The sequence below is a fragment of the Onychostruthus taczanowskii genome, unplaced genomic scaffold (assembly GCF_017590055.1).
Source record: "Onychostruthus taczanowskii isolate IOZ18803 unplaced genomic scaffold, ASM1759005v1 scaffold36, whole genome shotgun sequence".
NCBI lineage: Eukaryota > Metazoa > Chordata > Aves > Passeriformes > Passeridae > Onychostruthus > Onychostruthus taczanowskii.
In genome coordinates, this window is record NW_024501015.1 from 2,369,150 (window position 1) to 2,394,501 (window position 25,352).

General features: G+C 39.0%; 1 protein-coding gene across 1 annotated transcript in view; it reads right to left on the reverse strand.

The window, feature by feature from the left end:
* JAZF1 (JAZF zinc finger 1) overlaps positions 1 to 25,352 on the reverse strand; it is a 187,632-nt gene that overhangs the window by 85,118 nt on the left and 77,162 nt on the right. The window lies entirely within an intron of this gene.

A 25,352-nucleotide genomic window follows, 5' to 3' on the forward strand; every position in this document is an offset into this window, starting at 1 on the left:
TCCAAATTCCCTCAAGTGCTAACTTTCTCACTCATATGAAAAAATATGTTTTCAATCACTGTCTCCATTGTCCTTTGCAGCTAAGTTGTGCTTTAATCTAACAAAGGAGCTTTGGTTAGAATTTTTGAAACCAAAGCCAAGGGAGTATGTTCATAGTTTAGACAGCATTCTTATACCAAACTCAGGGTTATACTGAAGTTTGAATATAAATTGAAGTTTCAAATACAACTTTGCCCTGCAAAGTTGATAGGCATCTTTAGGAGCTGAGCACAGTCTTCAAAAATTCCCAATGGAAAGTGTGCATCCTGCCTGTGCAGATTACTATAGTCATTAACAACACGTTTTATGCCTTACTTGAAAAGCAATTCTGTGTGTAACTTCTGCATTTTAACTATCAAGAATAAAAACTGCCTTTACCAAATGGTTCCCCACAGCACATCTTTTATTTCTCAGAACCATCTACGTTGTGTTTCGTGAAGGGGGAAGGGTGTGGGGCACTCCAAGCATATCTCATATTTTGGACTGTTCTTGCTTCCTCCTAGAGATTTTAAGCATTGTTAATGTTTAAAAACTCATTATCTTGATAAGCACATTAGTTTGACTTGATCAGTCACTTTTGTGTGGTTTTTTTTTTTTTTTTGGTGGGGTTTAAAACATGATACAATTATTTCAAAATCTGTCTGTGCTGCTGTGTCTTATGGAAGATTTTTAACTGAACTGAACGGGGACCGTGCTTGAGGGTCGGTGCATCTGTCACACCACTGCTGAATAATGCCTTTATTCAAGGAGAATGGAATCCCCTGTCTGCCTCACAAAGCTCAGACTGATCCTAATCCTTGTCCTTATACTTGCTCCTGTGCAGCTTAGGCTGCAGGATTTGCTAACATGCCTTTATCAATATAGCCTTGAAGAGATAAATAACTCTATGAAAGTTCAGTGAAGAGGGATAAAAGTACAAGTGCCAATCCAATCAGCAAACCCAAACCTGTTGTTCTTAAGAGGAAAAGATCTTGCTGGTGCCTGGGGAAATTCTGCAGTAATTGCCAGCACATCACACTCCTTATGAAGCTCACCAAAGACAGCAAAGCATCAGTGATTTCCCACGCTGTCTAATTCACTTTTTTGAGGAAGTTAGGTTCACACAGCATACACCAATCTTTTACTTGCCTTTGTTTCTATAAAACCCACCATCATTTAGCAGACCAAACACACAACTACTGCCATGGTGAGCTCTCTTAGATTTACACCTTGGTGGTGCAAGGCCTGCCATGGAAATGTCTCGATGCAGAATGTCTGCAGGGCATTAATCCCAGCCAGGACTATCTGAGAACTGCTGTGATGCCTACAGAGGCTACCTGGAACAGAGGCTGGACAGAGGTTAAGGAATGAAGTAGGTATTTATTGAAAGGCCTTTAAAGGATACACCCTGGGCAGTACAGGAGCCCAGCTGTGGCTACACCCGAGATGGTTGAGCAGTCAGGAATTTTCACACTTTTATAATTTTTGGTCCATTTATATATTGGGGTTAATTGTCCAATTACAGCTTCAGGTTATGAAGCCCCATCCCTCCCAGATTGCTGTCCTCAATCTCCTCATCGCCTCAATCTGCTGGTTTTACATTTTGGGCCTGAAGCTGCAATGGTGCCCTTGGTTCTCGGGCTGGAAAAGGTTTGTTTTGTCTAACAATTGTTTTATCTGTGAAGAGAACTTGCTAACATTTATAAGAAGTTCAGAGTCACACACTAAGGCAGTACAGAATCTGAAAAATGTGAAAGCTAAAACGTAAGGCATCAACTGCAACCCAAGTTCAGGCATCTGTAGTTAAATGACTATGTCTTTGCAAATCCAGTTCTTAAATGGGATTAACCTCCACCTATAAACAACAGTTTCTGTGACTGAAGGAGACAAAATTGGGGCTGGTTTACATCAGAGTGCTGCACATTATCTGTGGGAGAGAACAAGGAAAGGCTTTAATGGAGAGTCTGCCACCCTTCCTGCAGCTTGCCAGGGGCTCCCCGTAACAGCAGCTGAAGATGAAAATACAAAGACAAAAACCAAAAGCCCCATAAATTTTGTGGGAGTGTGTTATCAAAGCAGAGAGCAATTTGCCTGCTGGTACCTGGAGAAACAGACTCCTGTCTCTCAGTAGGTGCTGCCTGTCACACGAGGAACACAACGCAGATTCTATTCCACCTATCTATCCCTTCCCCCTCCATGTATCAGACTTCACACATTTTAAAGTCAATTATGCTGCATATACCAATTCCACAAAATAATCCAAGCCATGGTAAAAAAATCTTGTATGAATTTAGCATTTAGTATGCTTGACACATTTTTATTCCTCTTGCAACCAGGTGCTGGGTTGCCAGTTATGAGAATGCTGCATTCACTTCTGCACTGCAGCAGGAGCTACACATAACACTGCTGGGTACTATTTCTCCTCCTCAGCTATAATATAAAAAACACCCCACATAAATGTGTTCTGGGGCCACAGTAAGGCCTTCAGAGAAGAGCAGAAGAGAGGAGAAACAGCTGTGCCACAAGTGGGGCCCTGGCACAGTCCTTCCCCAGTGGAGGGACATGAAGGGGCACACTGGCAGCCCTTCTGCATCCACCGAAAACCTGCATGGCTGTGCTACCCAGGCACATGCACATTTGGCCCACCACTGCCAGCTTCTTTCTCACTGTCTAAAAATGCCACCAGTCCATTCCTTTCTGCCTCCATTCCCTCTTCCTCTGCCAAGCCTCAGATAGTGCTTTTCCTCTCTCCTGCCCCTTTCTACCTCCAATTCCTCCTATATATCCTGCCCCCCATCACTCTCAACTGCTTTCACTGTTATGCTCCCCTCTCAAAATGTCCCAACATAAGAACAAGTTAAAACTTTCATGGAGATGTTGACAACCACTTGTTCACTCTTGTGCCACGGGACTGCACATAGATGCAATTCATTCCCTGGACTGCCCTCTTCCCTTTTGCCCCTGCCTGACCCCTCCACCCCCTTTATTGTATTTTACTTCCAATTTAGGCACTCTCTGCTTACATTACTGATGTTAGTTAGCACTTTTTTTGAGCAGAGTGAATATACGTTGTTAACAACTACAAAAAGATCACAACCATCTCAAACTTGATAAAAACCCCCTCAGTAGTTAGCACTTTATTTTTCTTTCTTTTTTAAGGAATAGCAGGTACAGCTACAGTGGGATTAAGCAGCAGGATTCCCTGATGCTGAACCTTCAAGACTGGACTTCCAGCACTCTGCTTTTCTCATGCCTAAGCACATTCATACAGGCACTAGCAATGTTTTCTAATACCACACATGCTGCCCAAAGTAGGTCTTTGAAACATGCTGCCCCACTGACCAGGATGTTATGCATCAGCCAATGCTCTCACTTAATCTGACTCAGAAATGAGAAGCAAGGGAGACAAAAATCTGTGGTCAGTCTCACAAAAATGGCCATGTATAATGTTCCATGTTTAGTCAATGCTTCTTCAAACTCACATAGACTGGTCAAAGTCAGCCAAATGTAGCCCAGTTTCCAAACAGACATCTATAATGGTTTAAACACAAGTGACAAATTTGTTCTTGAAAATATTTAAGCAATATAACTTAGGGCTGATCTGAGTTCCCTTTCCTGTAAGAAAAATATCCAGCACACACACAAAAACTACTCCAGAACTTGAGGGGACTGGTTGATTAACATTACTTTAACTAGCTACCCTCGCTTCTAGAATTAGCAAGGGCTATCCAAGGCTCACTACTCCACTGGTTTTGCAGTAACATCTTAAATCTGCTAGAACAAGTTGCCAGCCACTGTACATTAGCTGCCTTCATTGCTTGTCTCTTCTTAGAAACATTATGTGCCACTGATTTCATTCCACAGTGGGAAGAATTGCTTTCTGTAATGCTGTGAGCACCATTTACTATGGTGCTAGATTTTTTTCCTCTTTTTTTAAAATGAAATGTTATTAAAATAAAACTTTTCTCTCATACGAACTTCTCCAGAATTTTGCTCTGCATCCCACACCTCACTATTTAAAAGACTGAAGTGTGGATGCAAACATCCACGTAAGAGAGACAGAATTACTCGGTCATCTGCAGGATTAGACCCCTCCAATTTCTCACATCCACAACCTGCTTCATACTGGACAACTAAACAAGTAGCATGAGTGTATAATTAAGGTTGAGAGACCATAAATTACACTGAGCCATCTTTGAACTGTTCACACAAAGCCAGGCATTTTCAGTGGAGTACGTTCTAACAAAATAAATCACTGACTACTGAAGCATGCTATGATTACTAAATCACCTCACTACACAGAAATATCTTGCAGCCTGAAAGCACTGCAAAATCCTAACCTGGCAAAGTATTTTAAAGAGAGCAAATAATAAACAAAGACATACACATCCTGTATGAGCACAGTCTTCAATTATGTAACTTGGTTCTACATTAATGTTTTTGCACAAAATTACACGCCACATCGTCATTGTATACAATGCAGCAATAAGCTTTTACCCTACAAGATACAAGAGAGTTATCAGAAGCAACTTCACTTTCATAACAGCCCTGGTTTTAAATCACTGTGAAAGATCACTTTTCACCTTACAAAACGCTAACAAATTCCAGTGGCATTATTTTACAACCACAAGCTTTCTTCTTACAGGGACCAGGAAAGGTCACTACCACTAGCAAAGTGGTAAAGATAGTCTCAGAAGAAAAACAGTGACCTAAAGGTGGTAAAAATTATACTGCTCTTCAACATCTTGAATATGAACTGGCCAGTCCTGTTCTAACCCCACCCTGCCACCATTTAATAAAAGCAGAGCTTGAGGTCACGATTGACAGAAGTGCTTAAAGAAGGAGACATGAATCACTACTCACTTACAAAGGCAGTGGCTGGATTGTCAAAATTTTTTGGTACCTGTAACCCTCCAACAGATTGCACAGACCAACAACCTGAGTAGCTTCTTTATGGCTGATAATTATCCTTTTATCCATCTTTGTCATAGGGGGTACTATGCTAATTGAGTGTGGGGGTGATTATTGGGGAACAAATTTCAGGCTAACAAACAAGGTCTCTCAGTGAGCTCCAGCGAGCCTCTGGTGAGAAGTACAAGACAATTCACTGATGTCGCAGATATTACTTTTTGGAGGGTAGGGTTTAGAGATGTCCATATGTTAAAAAGACTTCGGTTTGAAAAATATGTCTTCTGTAAGTCATATAAATTTTATACTAAATAGTTACAACAAAAGCCAAAAGGCAAAACTCACCTTGCCAACCCAAGGGCCTTATTTCCATTTCAGTTTAATCTCTAAAAGAGTAACAAAATGCCTTTAATGTAATGAAAATAACAGCCCTGCAAAGGATTTTAAAAGCACATATTTGCAAGGACCAAGGACTTACAAGTCTCTCCCAAGTCATGGAGATGTTAATGATAATCTCACTTTTTTGTGCAAGATCACACTGGGGTAAACTGCCAACACAGAGGTTCCCCAGACTCAAACCTGACTTTGCCAGAACATCCATACACACGTTCTGCTCGCCCACCAGCAGGTTCACAGAGTGCCTGTCTTGTATTTCACTTGGCCTTGAAACTGGCTGATAAAAGTCAGCTCAGCCAGTTAATTAAAACCTACACTTCCCTTGAAACTTGCTTGCTTCACTAATGATGCCAAGGCAAATATTTCTGTTGGCTTCCTCAAAAGTCTGCAATTGTTCCTATGTGGATGTAGCTTAAAAAGCTAGAAATAGATAAATTCAATGTTACTGGAAATTGCTCCCCATCTTAAACCTCCATTACAAGGAAACCATTATGAGTTTCACAGTATCAATTCCAAATGCAGCGTTATTCGTGTCTTCTCATAAATAAAAAGAAAAAAAAGTCACAGACAAATTAACACAGTCCCTTAATTATATCTTTAACAGAAAAAAAAAAGCCCTCCTCTTCAAAAAGGAGATTATGCTCTTCACTTCAAAGACAGAACACTGGAAGATAAATATGATTCTGCAAGAGTTTTCAATCTGGAATTCAAGAACACCTTTACTATTTAAGCACAAGTTTAGGTTCTTTCTAAGATCAAAGTGTTAAATGCCACAAAAATGGACTTATCAAAATATGTGAAAGAGATCAGATACCAAACTTTCACATTTCCACAGTAAGTTCCTATACATGAGTTAGCTTTCCAAACAGATGACTAAGAAAGCTACATTCACAGACAAGTACAAACACAAAAACACTGTATTTATGTAAAGTTTCACAGTTTTGTTAATCGCTAGAGGCTCCAGAATATGTTTTAGGACAAAATTCTGCCTGCTTGGTCTATCTCAGAGTTGCAAGAATTTCTCAGTTTGCTGCAAACAGTTTATTTTCCCCATCAAATTGTTCTTAAGTGCACGAAGCCATGAAAAAAAGAGACCCTTACAGACACAGGTTACATAGGTAATACAAGAAGGTCTTGAAACTGCAGGATTTTTGGCCAGCTGGGGGACAGCTCTGTTGGGCTGCTGCTCAGCCCAAGCCTCTGGACTTCCCACACAGCAACTGAGTGATTGCAATTGCTGCATTACAGCAGGAGAATAATGCAGTCCAAAGACAAGGTAAAGCCTCACAAGTCACAGCCCAAAAGCTGAACTGCTGTGGACTTCTCCTAAAGCCTTCAAGCACAAAAAGGTTCTCATTAATCTTAATAACTGCAAATTACATATTACACATGTAGACAAGTGGTTAGCAAAAGGAAATGTCAAACAGAAGGTTTATTTAAATGGAGGCTGCCTCAGTAAAAAAAAAAAAACCCAACAAGTATAAATTGGGAATGCACACACAGGCAGCTGGAAGGCAAAGTAGCAGCTGCTGACTTAACACCCTGGATTAGCACACACTGGCCCCTTCATGTTGGTGCACCTCCCAAGGAAGTGAGGCAGTCCTCATGGAGTTCCCAAGGAAAATGGTAACTTGTAAAAACTGCCTCTTCATTGGAAAGACACCATGATAGCAGGGACAGCACTCCCAGCCTTTTAGCTTCACTGTGTCTTAATGAATGCAGAACCTCTAAAATGCAATCAGAGGACACCACTGCAAGAGGAAGTATAAAAAAGGGGAGAGAAGTTCAAAAGCAGAAAATCATTGAAAACTAAAGCACAAAAAACCTCTGAGAACACCACAACCAACAGCATCCATTCACTCAGACTAACACAAGTGAAATTCCATTTTGTAACACAACCCCTGTGAGACATAAGAACTCAGGGTTTTGTCATATGAGAAAATGGTATCTTGGTGGGTGATAAAATAACACATGGTATTTCAGATAACCTACACAGAAACAAGCCTGTGCTTTGATCTTGCAGCAGAACAGAACCTTTTATATAACACTACTTTGGAGCAATCCTGTTCCATCCTTGCAAGCTGCCACTATTCAATTCAGACTGTGAACTTAAAAAAAAAATGGCCATCCCTTGTCTTGTCCATACAAACAGGGTTGTGATTACAGCTTCACATGTATTAATTTAGTGCACAATTACTAAAAGTATTTTAGCAACACAAATGAGCTGATCGCTTGACATTTTCTATTTTTAATTTAAAAACCAAAAAGCCATGTAAACAAACAGAAGGATTTGAAAACCTGAAAAACATCTTTCATTGAAAAAAAAATTGAGACATAACTATATGCAAGAAAAGGTTATTTCAGATACGGACAATAGAAAAGAAAAAGAATGCATGGAGTCCAGTCAAGTATCCTGAATATTTTTAATATGTTCTGATTTCTGCAATTAAGTTAATTATTGCAAAATAGTAAGTGACCACAGTGCTCCTCAGCTGTTGAAAGCAACCTTTGGATCTGTCATGCTGCCTTCAAACAGGCAATTAAAGTGAAAAATGAGAGTGTGCATAACTTTCCAGTACCATATATTATATACAAATAACACACAGATAAAAACTGAAGTTGTCAGACCAAACACTTGATCAATTTAGTCATGCTTTTATCTGTTTATTTGACTATGTATTGCTTTGCTGCTCTTGAAATCCTTATAACAGATTATCTACTACCTTAAGAAGAATTTTCCCTTACCAGAAATTAAGAGAACTTTCCAATTCTCTGTCCCCAAAATAATTTGCATTAACTGAGGCTGAGTAGTATAAAAGTATAATGTAGTATAGAAAATTCCAGGGCTTTCCTGGTCCCTTTTACAGTGGAGCTGACTGGAGACAGAGCCCAGTCCTCGAGGGCTCTCTCAGACCCCTGGCACACCTGAACAGGCTGGTACCCACAGGCTGCCTCTGTCACAAAGAATGGCAACCCAATCAAGCCAAATTTAAGTCATCTCCTGCTATCACCTTCTCCTCTGAAAACCCAAACAAATCTCCAGCAGCAGCTATAAGACAGAGAGCTGTGTAGGAGGGTATAACCCTAACCCTTTCAGAAATATTCTAGTGCACTGTGATTGAAGACACCCTCAATCTCAGTAGCTCATGCCTCAGCATAAAAAGAGTAATGCTGTAAATCAGCTGCTTCATTTCTATTCAAACAGAACATAATTGCTGGTAACTGGCTAAAAAGCAACAAATGCCAAAAAAAGGTCTTTGTGATCTTTCAGATGTAATGAACTGCAAGCACACTTCATGTGCCATGATGCTTTTCCACTTACTATGCTAATTAGTTTTTATTTGAAACATGCAATTATTGCTGCAACCAAATGCAATCATTAATGTATTTATTTGATAGGCAAAATATTCATGAATCAAATCAACAAGAAATAAGCAGTGCTGGAAATGTCCCTTAGAGAAGGAAAAAAACCTCCATGACTGCTGCTATTTAATTTTACTTTTTAAATATTCAGTTTTTAAGCATTTGAATGTTAACATCTTGCTTGCAATTTCTAAGTGCAAATACACTTAATGAAGCTTGACATAGAGAAAAATCAGAATGCCATTTTCACAGAACTTAACAACATTTAATTCGAGTCAAATAACCTCATGATGTGCCACTGGAGAGTAAATAAAAGGTCCATTTGCACTTAACAGTTAAGCACACAGGACATAACATATATCATTAGTAATCTCTAAAATTATCCCATTTCAGTAATTAAATGAGCATTTTTATTCCTCACCACACTATGATGACTCTTTTGGCTGAGAGTTTTAAAAACTCCTGTACTGTGAGAAAGGCATTCACTTATATCAGGGAAGGTCCCCAAAATCAATTAAAAGAAAACTTAATTCATGATCTAAAGATACCATTCTGTACTGAAACAATGACCAAACCACTTTCATGACCTGCAGCCTGCATTTCACTGCCCACACTGGCAAAATGGTCCCTTTAATCACTTTTGTTGGATTGAAGGACTCCTGGCCAGCGTGGCTGCATTGCCTCCAGGTGACTCCTGGTGCCAGCAAAGTCCCTCTGCCTGCATGGCTGTGACGCCCTGGATGTGCCCTGATACTGGGCTGCCTGGGGGGAAAGGGTTTGCCATTCCCTACACTGCCAGACTGGAGAGAGAGGAGGATAAGGAGTGCACCCAGCCCTGCCTGCAGAATTTCTAGGTATTCAGTGAAACTGCTCCATTTCCAGCGTTTCACACATTTCTCCCCTCTCTAAGGTCAAACACATCATTACCCAGTACATCTGGAAGTGACACCAAAAAAAAAAAGAAGAATGAGGAGCATTCATCCTGCTCTTAGCATTTTGCCAAAATTATAAGGAAATACATTTTTAGAGTTGATAATTGATGGATTGAGGGTTGAATTCCATGGGTTTCTATGAGAATCCAGGCCTTGTTTGGGCAAATCCATTGGAAGTTTGGCCTTTTTTGGGCAAAACTTGGTAACTAGTAGTAGTAGTAGAAGAACAATCTTTACATAAACCACAAGGCTCTGTTTTTTCAATGTGAGGTGAGTACATGCTTAAGACCATATTTTAGGATAAACAGTTTAGCATAAAGGAAGCAGTTATTTCAAAACAGCTAGTTTTCCTACTAAGTAATTTAAAAATTTATAGGTTTGTGTTTGCCTTCATATTAATATTACTCAAATACTCAAACCCTTGTTCTCATCTAGTTTTAATAATGAAAACCTGGCTAAACATTCAAAAATAAATAAAACCTAGTATTACTTTATATAAAACTTCAAAAAATATATATTTTGACAGTTCTGATGCTTGAGGGTTTTATTTCCCAAAGTAGTAATGATCTCCAGGAGTTAAAATAATATGATTATATCCCAACTCCATGACCAGCTAAACCACAACTGAACTGCAGTGGCACATATTTCATTTGCAATGCCAGAGGATCTCCATTTCAGACTATCAACACAGCACTAAATTTCTAAGTGACACTGGAAACAGGCCACCTCTAATTTTGGGTGGAAACACTAATATGCACTGCTATAAGCAGCACAGCCAGTGTTTTACCAGTTCAACCTCTTCATCTTCACCAGGAATGAGAAAGGAAAGATTTTTACTCTCAGTTTAATGCTGTGTCTTCTCTCCTCTGCAAACAGTGGTTGAGGGATTTTTTGGTTTCTTTTAAGGGAGGATTGTATGAGAAAGAAACAAAACATATTTTTCCTGTGAGTCATTAAAATTACTGTAAGCAGCTTATCTTCTGGGCTACTGCTCGGCAGTCTTGCAAGAGACAGGATTCCTGATCTTTGCTTCTTGCTGAGAGGGAGTGCACAGAACGAAGTCATTTCTTGTAAGGAAGAAGGAAAGAGCATAATTACCTAGTGTTACTCAAAAGAAGCTCCAGAAGACAGCAACCATGCCAGGTGGAGCCTGGACAGGAACCAGATGCATTGGAACACCAGGTGCTCAGCTAACCTTTCTTTCCTGAAATGTCTTCTTCCAAAATTCCTTGGTAAATACCGTGTCTTACAGCATTTCATTATTTTATTTCACTGGGAATAATTTCACCACCAATATGCCTCATCCAAGACCATGAACAACTCCAGATTTATCACCAGAGCTACACATGAAACATCCAGCAACAAGCCTACTTTGCAAGGAACAAGAAATGCATAAAAACACACATCACATACCACATTTCCCAAAGGGAGTGGTGTGGGGGTGTCCCTCTCTAAGAGGAAAATATCATCACTGAAAATAGTCCACAAATGTGAACCTAATACTCTGAGATGACAAATCTATTTTTCTGCAAACAAACTCAGTAAATCAAATAAAATCCCCAAACAAGCACCTTTTGGAAGTCTAAGACTCAGCTATTGGGATAACACAAACTGGCACATGAGAAAATCATTAAATGCTGTTTAACAATCAACCTTGAGCAACAAGACTGTTTTATTTGCCCTTAAGTATTAAGAGTGGAGCAGAATCTCTGCAGATTTGTACCTCTGACATCTGTCTTTTGAAAGAGAATCTCAAATTATCTTGAGAACTAAGAAGGTGAAATAAATTATTTCATACACTGAAGTTAGTGAATGGGTTCCAGCATCCCCAGCCACTGGGAAGCCAAGTGTAGCAAGGGGTTTGGTGCCCTCCATGGAAAGAATCTGCCCATCTCAGTGCAACTCTTCGAAAGAACAGGATTGTGCAGAGCAGGGAATGGGTGAAGCCTCACAGCTCCACTAGAACTGGATCCTGCCATGTCCTCTCTCACCTCAGTGGTCTGAACCCAAACAGCACAAAGGTGAAGATGAGGTTTTACCCTCATGCAGCCACTCACAAACTGAGGCTTGCAGAGGGAGAATAAAACCAAAAGGACAGTTTAAAACAGAAAATAAATTTATATAAGCTTAAAAATATCAACATTAAGCAGAGATTTAAGGCTATAGCTGTTATCTAGATGTATTTAGATATATAGATGTATAATAATCAAATATGTTGTAAGACCATGGCATGTTTTTATACATTCTGGTTTTATTATCCCAATCAAAACCATACAGCATCCAACAGAACAAACAAAAAACACCCCCACAATCCCCTCCAAACAAGCAAACATCCTCCCCTCTCCCCAAACCCCAACAACAAAAACCAACCAACCAAAACAAACCAACAATCCAAACCCCCACATCCACGCTGTGCAATCCCTCCCCCCCAAAAAAACCCCAAGAAAACTGCCTGGTGTGAACACATAGTAAATACAAGAAGTTACCAATTCCTTCAAAATTCTCACACTATCTTTGCCCTCACACAGAATTTGAATATAGAATAATTAATCAAATAGTGACACCAATGAATACAAAGCTAGGCTGACCATAATAATAAAAAAAGTCTTTACAATAATGACAACAGGAAGACTATTCACTATAAAAGCTCAAAAAAAATTACATGCCATTCTTGGGCTTCCAGAGTTTTGTCTGGCATTCATGTAAGCCTGAAGTATCTGTACTTCCTTAATGATTTATGGAATAGAAAGCAACAGAAGGGCATTGACCTTTCTGCAGGTGAAAGTGGTGCCCCAGGTTCACACAAGTCAAGCTCAGGCAGGCTTCTCAGCAGAGAAAGCTCATTTTCTGCTCAGGAATGTCTAAGGGATCAAGCATTCTAATAAATACACTGATATGTCAGAAATCAGTTTTAATTAAGTAAAGGTAAGAAAAAAGATATGAAAGAGAAAATTTCCTACAAGCAGTAAAACTTCTCCTTGCATTGAATTAAGTAAAAAAAAAAATCTTATTTTTGCATGTGAATTTGAAATGTTGTTTATTTCTGATGTTATAGTGTAGACAAGAAATGCCTCACTCCTAGCTCAGGGTAACTTCAAAAAGTAGTACAGCCCTGTTTCAAAACAGTTTACTGTATTTAGTCATTTGGAAAATGGATCATTCACAATTTCCAGAACACCAGTTATTTTGCTATTCTTATGCATTATAAGTAATTAGAATTAGAAAGAACTTAGAAACAGGAGGGAGGAAAGGAGGACATTCAAGCAAGGCCTTCTCCGATCATGATATTAAAATATCTACTGTATATATGCACACCTTTCAGGGTAGCAAAAAAAAAAGATGCACATTCTTCTGAACAATCCAGCTGCTAATTTTACAGTCAGTAGCTGACAATTTCTTTCTGAAGTGATGGTATAGTACCTTCTAAATTCTACTACTGTTACTACTAAACAGCAATTAATTAACAATTAGGAGTTGACAGCATTACCAATTATTACAGCAACAAATCTTAATACTAAATCTTAATACAGTTTTTATTCTGTACTGTTCCTCCTCTGATCAACACCCAAGTATGAAACAAAAGCACAACATACATTCACCAAAATTATTTAAGGGGTATGATAAAGAGGGAGACAGTAGATAAGGTTCTGATGCCGAATTTAAGGACAATTTAAACTCTTATTAATTTGTCTCAGTATTTATTCAGCTATGCTGTTACTCTGTTGGAGTTATTCATAAACACAGTTCTGAAAAACCCTCTAAAGACCCTTAAATGATTTTTCCTCAAAAGACTATCATTCTATAGAAAAAGACACTTTCATCTTTCAAAACCCCATATTTCAGTAATGACCTAACAAGTGAAATTGCACATATCACCTTTCCAAGTATGTTACTACCTGAAACAGCAGGTGCTTTGTATTTTTAGTCTGTTTGTCTCTTATCAGTAAATAGTTTTAGAAGTTTAACAAAACCCTTTAAACATTTAAAACACTCTAAAACAGTTCCAATCAAAGGCTTATTTAAAAAGGTATGGCCCATTAAAGGGCCTTATTTGTCCAGAGGAAGAGCTTCTTTGGTTTGTTGCTTCTAAACAAACTAATAAAAGAATGCAAGTGGCAAAAAAATACTTCTCCAGGTTCAACAGACACCTGCATACTAGCATCAGGACAATACAACTGCATTCCTGCCAGGATTAATCCACAATATTTAACTAAAATTGCTTCAAACTCTTTTTATATTCAGGACTAACATGGTGTGCAAGTATGGTGGCTGGATTAGAAAAGAAATTAAGACCACCAGCAATAATGCTCCCCCGCCTCCAAAGCAATTTCCCTGCCTCTCCAAGAAGTCTTTTCTATTCCCTCCTCCTGTCTCCACATCCATGTACTAAGGCTGTGTGAATTATCTCCCTCTCCATACACTTGGGATTTGAGCAAGTTCTAACATTCATTCCTTAATGCAGTGGCAGTGTGCTCACCCCTTGCTCTACAGAGTGGTGTTGATTTGCAGAGAGAAGCAGAGAAATGCCTTGCAACACCTCCATAATTTATTCTAGCTCTAAAGTTTTCCACTGCAGTCAGTAGACTACCTAATAGCCTAGTCAAAATGAAGACAAACATCTTCCACGACAGAAAACCGTAGGGAAGGTGGCATGAATTAAAGAGCTGGAAAATAAACACCTTAAACAAACCACCTCAGCGGGAGACTGAGATTGTCTGGCAATGAACTGCACACAAGATGCTTCAAGAAGCCCCATAACAAAGAAAAAGCTGCATACCGTTCAAGGGTTCCCATGTCAGCACCACCCTGAAGCCAGAAACATTAATAATTTCTCTTTCGTTTTTATTCTTTCTGCAGAGGCGAAGGGAGTTGAAACCAAAACAAACAAATAAAAGTATATAAACATGATTTCTTTTCTTGCTAGTTGAAATTTGCCCATGCCAAGTAGTAATGTACGATCCTGGGGTTGAAGGTTTCTCGCTTTTGTTTTGAAAGGGACAATGGAGTCCTATCATTTGGTTGAATGATAAAAAGCTTAAGACTCCTTACCAGAGGCTGTCCACTGCATCAGCTCTGCAGACAATCTTACCAGTTTGATGAGGTAATCATCTTTTCCTAACTAGATTTCTCTTTTTTTCCTTACACACTTGGAAAAAACTTTAATGAATCAATAATCAATCAAGTGCACCAGACTGCCAGCTGTCAAAAATGCTCTCTGCATTGATAAGCAGAAATTTACTATGAGCAGTCAAAATACAAGTTTTTCTGCTGTTGTATCAGTGGGGTAAAGACTGACTTTCCGGTGTGAAAGCACAGGCATATGATTCCAGTCAGGATGAGACCCGAGGAGTCGGACAACCACCTCCAATCTGGCTTCAATGGAAAGAAATCCGGTGGACTGTGGAAGGAAAGCACAGGAAGGTACAGCATGCTCTACCACCCATCAGCATAAATCAGCAGTGGACTGGGCCAGGGAGGGATGGCTGGAGGCAGACTGCACCACAGTCATGCTGCAGCCTGAGGTAGTGTCTGCTGGGAATACAATAGCCCATTCTCCATGCCCATGCAATAAATGGCCTTCTCTCTGCAGCTACCGGTTAAGATTATAAATCAGTATGTTTTGCAATATCAAAAGCCACTCCAGCTGCAAAGGAACCAAGATCATAAATTCTTTCCAATGCACTTTTGAACAGCTTCAGACAGTAGCAAGGCTTTCCTGGGAACGCTAGACAGCTGTAAAATAGCTGCTTCAAATTTAGGTTCTATTGTAGCAGATGGAAAAGACCTGTATGAACTATTTAATTAACAGATCAAGCCACCAAGACCCATGAGGAAAGAATTCAGCTCTTAACAGAAGGTTTAAACTGTTTCTTGATCCCCTATGTGATGTTTTTGAATTAAGTCAAAAATCTGAGTTGAAGGACATCGCCAGACCTCATCTCCCCATTGCTATTAATGCATGTCAAGTTAACAGTGGGGATTAGTAGAATTTGAGGTATTTCTCAGAAGGATGAGCCTGCTAACTAGAGGTCTGAGGAACCCACACACCAGCTCTTCCTCAAACAGGCATGAAAAAGGTCTTTGCTAATTTGTTTCTTTTCTCATATCTTGATCTCTGGTTGATCACTTAATTTACCAAAAATGAAATTAGACTATTTTTTCTGTAACTCAACAGCAGCTATAGTTGCCCTTGCAAATGATTTCTGCTGTTCATCAGGCCTGGTTATTTAAGAGCAGGTTTGGAGTGGAATGGGAAAGGAACAATGTAGGATCTGCCATGCCCAGTAAAGGAACTTCATGATTCTCTGCAAACAATGATCAGTAGCTGCAATTATTGCTCAGTGGTTTCACTGAGACTTGCCTGGGCTCTGCATGTGAGAGGAATGCCATCAGCAAAAACCCACTCTTTCTTAAATCCAGTTTTGTTCAACGTGAACAAAGAAGGGAGCCTACCAGCTAGCACATTGTGTGGAAAGGAGACATGGAGAGAGTAACAAGCTATGCTGTGCTTCTGCAAGACAGAACCCTTAAGAAGGCAAGCAGAGCCAGGAGTTGGACTGGATGATCCTCATGGGTCCCTTCCAACTCAGCATATTCTATGATTCTATCCTTTTCTGCTTCCCACAATAAGTCTGGACACGGTCCTGGTCTCCAGCACAAGCAATGTGTCTCAGCTCTTGTTTTCTGTGCAGGTATAAAAGGACCAGCTTCTTTCCTTCATGTTTAAAGCCCAATATGAAAAAGAACTGTCATGAAGCACCTTGAAAAAGCATTGCATAGTAAATATTTTTAGCCCACTATCAATAATGGCAAAGTTTACATTAAAGAAAATTATTAAGTACCAAAGTTACTTTCGGTCCCAGTTTTAAATAAGAGAGTGAATATTCTGCACTGGCTAGGATCAAAGGCCTCAGGGTCAATTTCCAGCTCAGTCACAGACTGTCTAACAGTCCTGACACTCATTTCTTTGCTCAATTCACATTTATTTTTACTTTTTTGCACTTCAAACCTTCTTCTGCTTGCTGTGCATAAAATTAAAGAAGATTCCTAAATACATTATATTTGATGGTGCAATTAAGTATGTACAGTGAGATATGAGCATAACTATTCTTAAAAAGAGGCTACATTATATTTGATGGTGCAATTAAGTATGTACAGTGAGATATGAGCATAACTATACTTCAAAATCTTTTTTTTTTTTTTTAAAGTTCCAACAGAATCAAAATGCCATTTGCCTTGTTTATTACCAGTAGTGGAAGGCTGCAGTGAGGTCTCCCTGGAGCTTTCTCTTCTCCAGGCTGAGGGAATGGCTGTGCCATTCAGCTTGACATCATCTGCAAACTCACTGAGGGTGTGCTTGATCACACTCTCTGCCAGTGACGTATTAAAGAGCACCAGTTCCAGGACAGAGCTCTGGGGGACACCATCCATCAGCAGCCTCAGCCTGGACATAGAGCCATTGACCACAGCTCTCTGGCTGCATCAGGGTACCAAATAAACAAAGAACTCAGGCTGTATGGTGTACAACACCGAGGAGAAAACACAAGAGAATGTGTATAACTCTAGTCACTGCATGCATCCAAATATTCAATCATCCACAAGTGCTTGGAGCCATTAAAGCAGAGTGATCAGGGTGGGTGGGGAGGATGACACCCACAACCACCACTACCACCCTGAAAATAAAAGACGCACTCAGCTTGAGTTCACTGTCATATTCCTGGCAAAATATGTGCTGAAGCACTGCAGAGAATTTTACAGGCCTGGAGGAGACACTGAAGAAATACAAACATATCAATGAATACCAGCAGTGAGAGATAAACAGTTTCAAATGCTTCGTACAACTAGAATCACTTTGCAGCCAGATTCATTGCCAAGATGAAGACTTGGAAGGCTTCTGTCAGACTATTTCCAATTACAGTGTTTTATGAAAACACAGGGCATACAGTATGCCTTGATGAGAAAAACCAGTGTATATATAGGCTCATCATCCTCAAGCAGAAAGCACTGAGGTAAGTACCAGTTGTTATGGATACGTCTGCATAAGTAATGGATGTTATTGCATCTAACCTTCGGGTTTCATTTATTTTATATTGGAGGGTGTGGGTGTGAGTAGAGAGATTTATGGTTTATGTTATAAACTTTCATGTGCCACAAAATCCCAAAGTGTTCTTACACTGACTGAAAAAATACCTTCAAGCAATGAGTTTAATGTAAATTCAGAGGAATCAAATATCTTTAGACAACTTTGAAAAATGCACTGTTGATTATTCTTTTAATCAGTTTGTGTATCGCCCAGAAATTCTTTGATAAGCAATGTTTCTCACTGAGTATGCACAATTAAATGTGAACAGATTTCATGACCCAGCAGATCCACAAGTCATTTGTGTGATCCTTGTGTCAACTGACCTCTCAGACTGAGAACTGTTTTTCTGATGACTGATGCTATACTGGGGGGAAAAACCCCACCCAAACATCTTTGAAGACCTCACACTTACACCATGAGGCACACAGAGCCTAGAAATACCATCATATTCTATACAGTTTTCTTTGTATCCATACAAGATAGGAGGACAGATTCTAAGGACCAGAAAAATCAACTACCGGACAAAATTCTAAGTCAGTTTTGGTACTGATACCTAGTAACACAAAATGAACATCTGAAACCAGGTGTGTGGGTTTAGAGTTTTTTGTGTTGAGTTTTTAAATATAAATTTCAATTTCAGTTAGAGAACAGAGTGTTACTAATTGGAGATAGTCTGTGTTCTAAGCCCTTCTGTTGGGTAAACCTGACAGCTCCAGACAAAGTTCATGTGTTTTCTATTTTTAAATGAAAAATACAACTTGCTTTGTCCTATTTAGGTAATAATAGTAAAAACAAATAATTATACACACACACATACATACATACACACACACACACACAGAGACATACATATATATTTTTTTTTTTAGATCTGGAAATCAGTCAAATGAAAAATTAATCCTAAATTTTTAAGCCAACTTCACAAGTTGGACCTGTCAAGACTCTATAGAGTTTGGAAGCTCTGGGCCTACAGATCTCATAGACCATGACTTGAAAAGAAGTAAACTAAATTCAGACCTTGGCCTGTTTCCTTGGACCTCTGTTCTCCTTTAAGCCTAATCCTGAAAAGCTTTGCCTCCTCTCCTTCTCTCCTCACCTGCCAGCAGTCCCTAAAGGCAGTTTGTGCTCACTCTCATTTTTGGTCAGAGAAACAAGAGAGAAAACTTTCAGGTCTCCCTTCCCAGAGACTTCAGCAGCCTGTCAGAAGAGTTGCCGGGAAGTAATCTTTCAAACTCTTCAACAAACAGCCTCTGGTAAACATAAAGAATTCTTAGAAACTTTTGCTTCTTTACAGTCTCATTAAAAACCTCTACTATGCTAAAATAATGAACAATTTCCAGATACTATAACCTTGCCAAATTTGAACAGTTTTCACTAAAAAGAATTCACTTTCCCCTCTCTCAAGTTCTAAAACTTGCTCTAAGACAGAGATATGGATTAGCTGAATGAAATGGGTGTAATACCTTTAACACTAGGGAAACAGTTTTTCCTCATTTCCTCATTTTCTTTAAAAACCTCATGAAGTTTTTTCTTAAAATTCAAGAACAAAGAATGCGTCCATAAGCTAACGCTCAGCACAAAACAGAACCCAGTCCAAATGGTTTAGATGTGGAAAGGATATAATTAAAAACACTTCTGAAATAGAAAATGGAAGTTCATTGAGAGGTCTTACCACAATTTCTTTACAGATCTCAGTAGCTTGATGTTTTATCTCCTGAACAGGTACAGAAAGAAGGAACTACCATAAACAAAAAGCCTTATTGACAAAACAGGAGAATCTTGACAACATGAACAGAAGGAGATACTATCTAGCATAATGCTTCTTTCTTCTGCTCTTCTAAGCATTTCTTTAACCCCTTGACTTTGAAACAAGAGTAGAGAGGTACAATGTGCCAGGTAACTTTGCATCTTATCTATTTGATCAACGCCAACCTCTGAAAGGGAAAACTAAATCCTTCCCAATTCCCTTCAGAATTTCCCAGCTTAGTGAGTGGTGCCATCTGGCTCCATCAGCATTTTATTTCCTGTTCCAAATTTACTTCAACTTTTTGATTTCTCCTTGAGTTTGTTTTGTGTAAGACCCACAATGTCAGCTACCTCCATACACATCCTTGGACACATTCTTTGAAGCACAGAGTTGACAAATAGCATCAGTGCAGATCAAAAGGACAGCCAGTTCTTAGAGGCACATATTCTCTGATCTCATCTCATGATTACTTCGTCATCAAAATCAGCTGCACTATTACTTCTGCAACATCAGGATCAGAACTGAACTCCTTTTAATATTAGTCCTGCTGCTTTTAAAGCTTAATGATGTTCCCAAATAATTTGCCACAGAACACAATTTACCACAATTACCAAGGATGACTGAAATGAAATAATGAAAGAAAACACAGGGAAGAAATTAAAATGAAACTAATATGGAAGTTATTTGAATGGGATTTTTAGCTGCTTGAACAGATTTAGGTAGGAACTATACTATATATGTAATCTCAAAATTATGGCACATTCTTCAGAAAAGAAATCAACTTCAACATATCACCTAAGTCAGTGAGTCAAATCTGTAGCAAAGAAAGATTTTTGTTTTCCAAAAATAATTGCTTCAGTTAATAAAGAAGGCTTTTAGCAGCTAGTTTAGTTGTGTCTTTGAACAACTTATTTATTTTTATATTTTGAACTCACATACACAAAACCTATAAAATCATGTTTAAAATACATAAAGTTCATAAAACTAGCTCAAGAGCATGAAGAAATTTTAAGTCAGAGATGCCAGCCTACTGAAACAAACAGACTCCTGTAAACACCAGTGTCAAAAGACTTGCATTTTCCAGGTACTGTAAATTCTTTAACTCTTCTCATGGTGAATAACATGGGAGGTTTCCCACGTTCTTAGCAGTACCACGCTATGCCATAAGGAACTTTTTACTTAACTGGATAAGCAGCAGCATTTCTTCCCCCTTCCTCCAGCCACATTTCACAACTGCTTCTGGGAGAAATCCCAGTTTCAGGAATTGGTACATTCAGCATGACTGCTGCACTCTCACTATGTCTGAATTTCATGGACCCCGTGAGCTACTGGCATTTGGCTCCAAGTTCAACCAGAAAATACTGCTGTTTGTGAGAACTGCTATAACTCTTATTTATTTTACCATTCTGGCATGTTCTCTGTCTGCCTCATTCTCCCCGCTCCAACCTGCTTGTAACAGCTATGCCGCAATTTAACTTCAGAGGAAATCTGAAGATCACAAAATATTATCTCAAATAACAAAATTCAGGTCAATATTTGACCTGCCAAACAAACAGGTTCTTTCACCAAAAGACAAGCCAGACATTTGAACTCTCGAGCGCTCAAGGACAGAGAGCAGCTTGCCTGTTCAGATGAGCAGCCAGCCTTTTGAGACCTTAGAGATAAACCAGACAAAATGCTGGACAGGAACAAAACGTGCAGTATAACAGTATACAAAAGCTGGAGTCTAGGATAAGGACACAAAAGAGGGGGAAATAATTTTGCAAAGCCAAGTTTAACTCATAAAACTAAATTTGAAGCGTAAGATTTTATCCTTCATTCTTTGCGACTTCTGGGAATCTCAGAGTACACCATACCAACTCAAGACTACAGAACAAATTATGGAAAAAACTGTTTGTAGTTTGATACTTTCCCCATCACCAGTTTGGAATGGATTTATTATGCAAATTTCATTTCTATCATGCTACAGATAGGAGTAAATTCCTGCTTGTTAAACTGTCTCCATCTTTGTTGCTGCTTCCTGCCTAGTATGTGAGAAAGTAAACTATACTGCCAAAACCAAAATGAACTCAGAAAATAAAAGATGCAAGAAAGACACAGGTATTTACAAAACCATTTCCCAGATAATTTAGATAGTTATTAAGATTGATTTGTTTTATATGCTGCAGCCTCTGGCATAAGCTTAGAAGAACAAATGGCTTGATCTTGCAACCTTTCTTCACACAGCTTAATCTTACTGCCTTTGAGGAGTAACCTACATGATAAGAGGGCAAACAATGGAGAAACTGAGATCAAACAACTGAGATTAACAGACACCAAAGTGAAACCAGCGTTAGAAGAACCAAGTTCTTCTATCTGGTTAAGAACTAGGTGTGAGTAGGACTCACAGTATTATTTTTAAAATTCTTGTAATGCATTGCACTCATCTTTTGGGCTGTTAGGCTGATGAGGGCACTGGCAGCAGAACACAGAAGATGAAGTTACAGGACACTCTTCTCAGATTCCTCTCCGAAATAATCACAGCCACAGGCTGCCCTGGGAAATCCGGCACTGCCTTCCACTACCTGCAGGCCTGGCAGCACCGCAGCACATTGCCAATGGTGTAGTGAAAGTTCAACTCCTGAATCAGCTGCCACAGTGGAAAATAGGTAGATTGCACTGAGCCACAGTTACAGAAACAAAGCAGAGATTTTACTTTTCAAAATACTACTGCTGTCATGCAAAATGACTCCAGGGTCAGAATTCTCCAGCAAAGGAGTCAAAAATGAAAGCAATTAATTTGTCATTACTCAGTTTATCAGCCAGAATAAAATGAAGTGTGCAAGAACTGTACCTTATGAAGCCTCAGATAAATGGTAATTTGCTCTGTGAAAAGTTCATGAGGCAAAAACAAGACCTCTGATACACAATAAAGAGTGGCTAAGAGAGGACAAGGGTGGCAGTGCCTCTGAGAACAAGCTTCCTTCTGTGTCAGAATTCAAAGTTTAAACTAAGATGAAAGTTAATTTTTTTATGTCTGTTTATGTTTGTGCTATGTGAAAGGTGATGCAGATGGAAACTTGCAAGAAAATGGCAGCATGACATTATTAAAGAACAGGAAACCAGGAGCCCAAAAAACAACATCAGGAAAATGATCACGAGAGACAACATTGGGCTAATGCAAGCCCTGGGATATATGAGTATGCCCATCTGTCTTGTGAGCTCATCAGCTATCATGACCTTGATTTCTGCACAAGATGTTTTGTCTCACTTTTCCATTAATTTTCCACTTCCTATGTATTCAACAGAACTACTTCTTTGGAAGAGAGTCCATATATTCAAACTCCTCCAAGTGGTTCAGGATAGCATGTCACAGCTCCTGGCATGGCCCTACACCTTTCACTACAGGATTATGACATCTTTCAGCAAAGCATTTTTGAGTTTAAATGGTTTGTCTCAAGGCTCTCAGTAGGGAACTGCAGGGTTTCATGAATCACTGCAAAGATGGAAATACCTGCTGTCAACAAACAATCAGATGGCAACTGTTTCACATAAAAGCAGAGGACAGATGTATCTGGAGTGGTCCCACTTTGCACTGCTTCACCAGCGGCTCAGAAAGCAAACAGCTGTGCAAGTCACAAGACCACACAGCCTGGATGAATAAAGTGTTTGCACTATGATTTGCTTGTATGTTCTTTTCATAAAGTTCACTTCAGTTTTCACTGTTAGGGCCATTGGTTTGATTTCCATTAGACATCTTGCTATCTGTGTCCTGCTCCACATCCACATGACACAGGCTTAACTTTCACACAGCCAAAAAATGCCATATAAACAACAGCTCACTCCAGCTTGGTTTTTTTTTAATTATGATGACAAGCTGCAAATGGGTATGTTCCACCAATCTCTGTTTGCACTGGACATTGTCTGAGAGACTGGAAAGCACCAAAGAGGAGGAACTCCCCAGAGACCACCAGCAAGGATGTCTCCATGGTGACATCATGTTTCAGATGTGTTAAACATGATTACTGCATATTATTTTAGAAAAAGGACGAAAACAAAGACATCATCAAGCTAGTGAGATAGCAATGAGGTATTTTGATTTTAAATACCTTTAAAAATACTTACTAATTGGACTGCACTAAGAATCAACAGAAATGAAACTGAAGAAGCATCAGAAAAAGGGCATTTCCCATTTGCATGGGAAATTGGTGATGATGTTTTGACAAGATAAGCTTTGTTAATCAGCTTTTGAAAAATGAATTTTAACACTTTGGAGCAAAAAAATTGTTTTCACGAACACAGCAACGAGAGATGACAACTGATTACTCATTTTTCTTTGCTACAGTTCAAAAAGCATATATATGATACAGACCTAGTGATGGCTAGAGTACATTCCAGAAGTGACTTCTTCATGAAAACATCTTTCAGGGAATAAGTGACAACATCCTGTGCTGTATTAGCAGAGAATGGCAAATATTACTCTATGCAGCTGGTGATGTTTTTCCTGGATTTTGTTTCACACTCTTCCTCCTCCTTTCCCCCTTATACTCCTAGATTTATTTTCTTTCACGGTTCACATGCTAAGGTCCTATATAAGTCTCACAAATGTAGTCAAAACTCTGAATTCCAGAGTAATGCAAAAGACTATTGAGAAAAATACTCTCTGTAGTTCTTCCACAACTTTATATATATACATATTTGGTAAGTTTTAAATATGAAAGAACTTCATCAACCCTTCTCCAAAGTCACAAAGAGGTACTCTTATGTGAAATAGTTTTCCTCCTTTATATGGGGTTTCTTTTAATATTAGTACCTCAAATACCTGAAGTAGAGACTTCAACAATGAACAAACACAACCAGTTCTACAAACACCATCTGTTCTCCTTGGGAATGAGAAAACTTTTTAGGGTGCTCAGCAGACTAAATTTTTAAGAATCATGATGAAGAGATAACCCACTGTCTGTACAGTGTATTCTTAGGAAGAGATGAAATCTCTGTTCTACACAGATTACAGAGAAATGCACATTATAAACCACATAGTTGTAATTTAATGGAACTAGGAGCCACAACACAGACACAACATGATTCTTCTCACTGTGTGTATAAAGGAACTGGTTTAATCTCTAGGAAAAGAATATAGTTACATAAATACATTACATGGTACCCAAGGTTAAAACAATCTCCATTTCTAAAGTAGGACATTCTCAAACAAAGAGTTACAACTTTCTTGCCAGCATTTCTTTCAAAAACATTGCTCTCCATCAGCACTCAGGACTCCATAATTGAATCATGGCAGACAGTACTAAAAGGACACAAGATAAGACAGACCTTTGCTGTAAAGCCACAGAAGAAAGCAACAACAAAAACTACTGTCCTTTACTCACAGATCCCTTTCTTTCACTTCCCTATCACTTCCCTTTCACTTCCTCATCCACCAGCATTACAACTTCACATTTTCAGGCTGAGTTGTAATGCACCCAAGAAAACTACTATAGTATTAAAGTAAATTTATAGCTTTTATTCTGTTGTATTACATGACACAGGACAAAATCATACAAACATTTATTTCCTGGAGATGTTACAGAAGTGAAGCTATGGTAACAGATGAGTAAGGTCTTTCTTTCCAGTTTAAGTAAACCCATACCTGCTACTTTGACGCACAAAAATTCTAGCAAGCCTATCACCTAAAAAATGAACTCTCTGCCAGCAGTCTGGTTTGAAACACAAAAGTCAGCAAATGCTTTTTTATCCGCCTGGGATCATGCCTCAGGAGACTTATATAGCTATTAAGTCTCTCTTCAGGTGCCCAAGGAAGTTAGAAATTCAAATGGCTTTTCAAGAAGAACAAACACATACTCCAAACCTATTAAAACAATTTAGTGAGCACTAAATACAGTAATTCCCTGTTGCAATTATATTAATGATG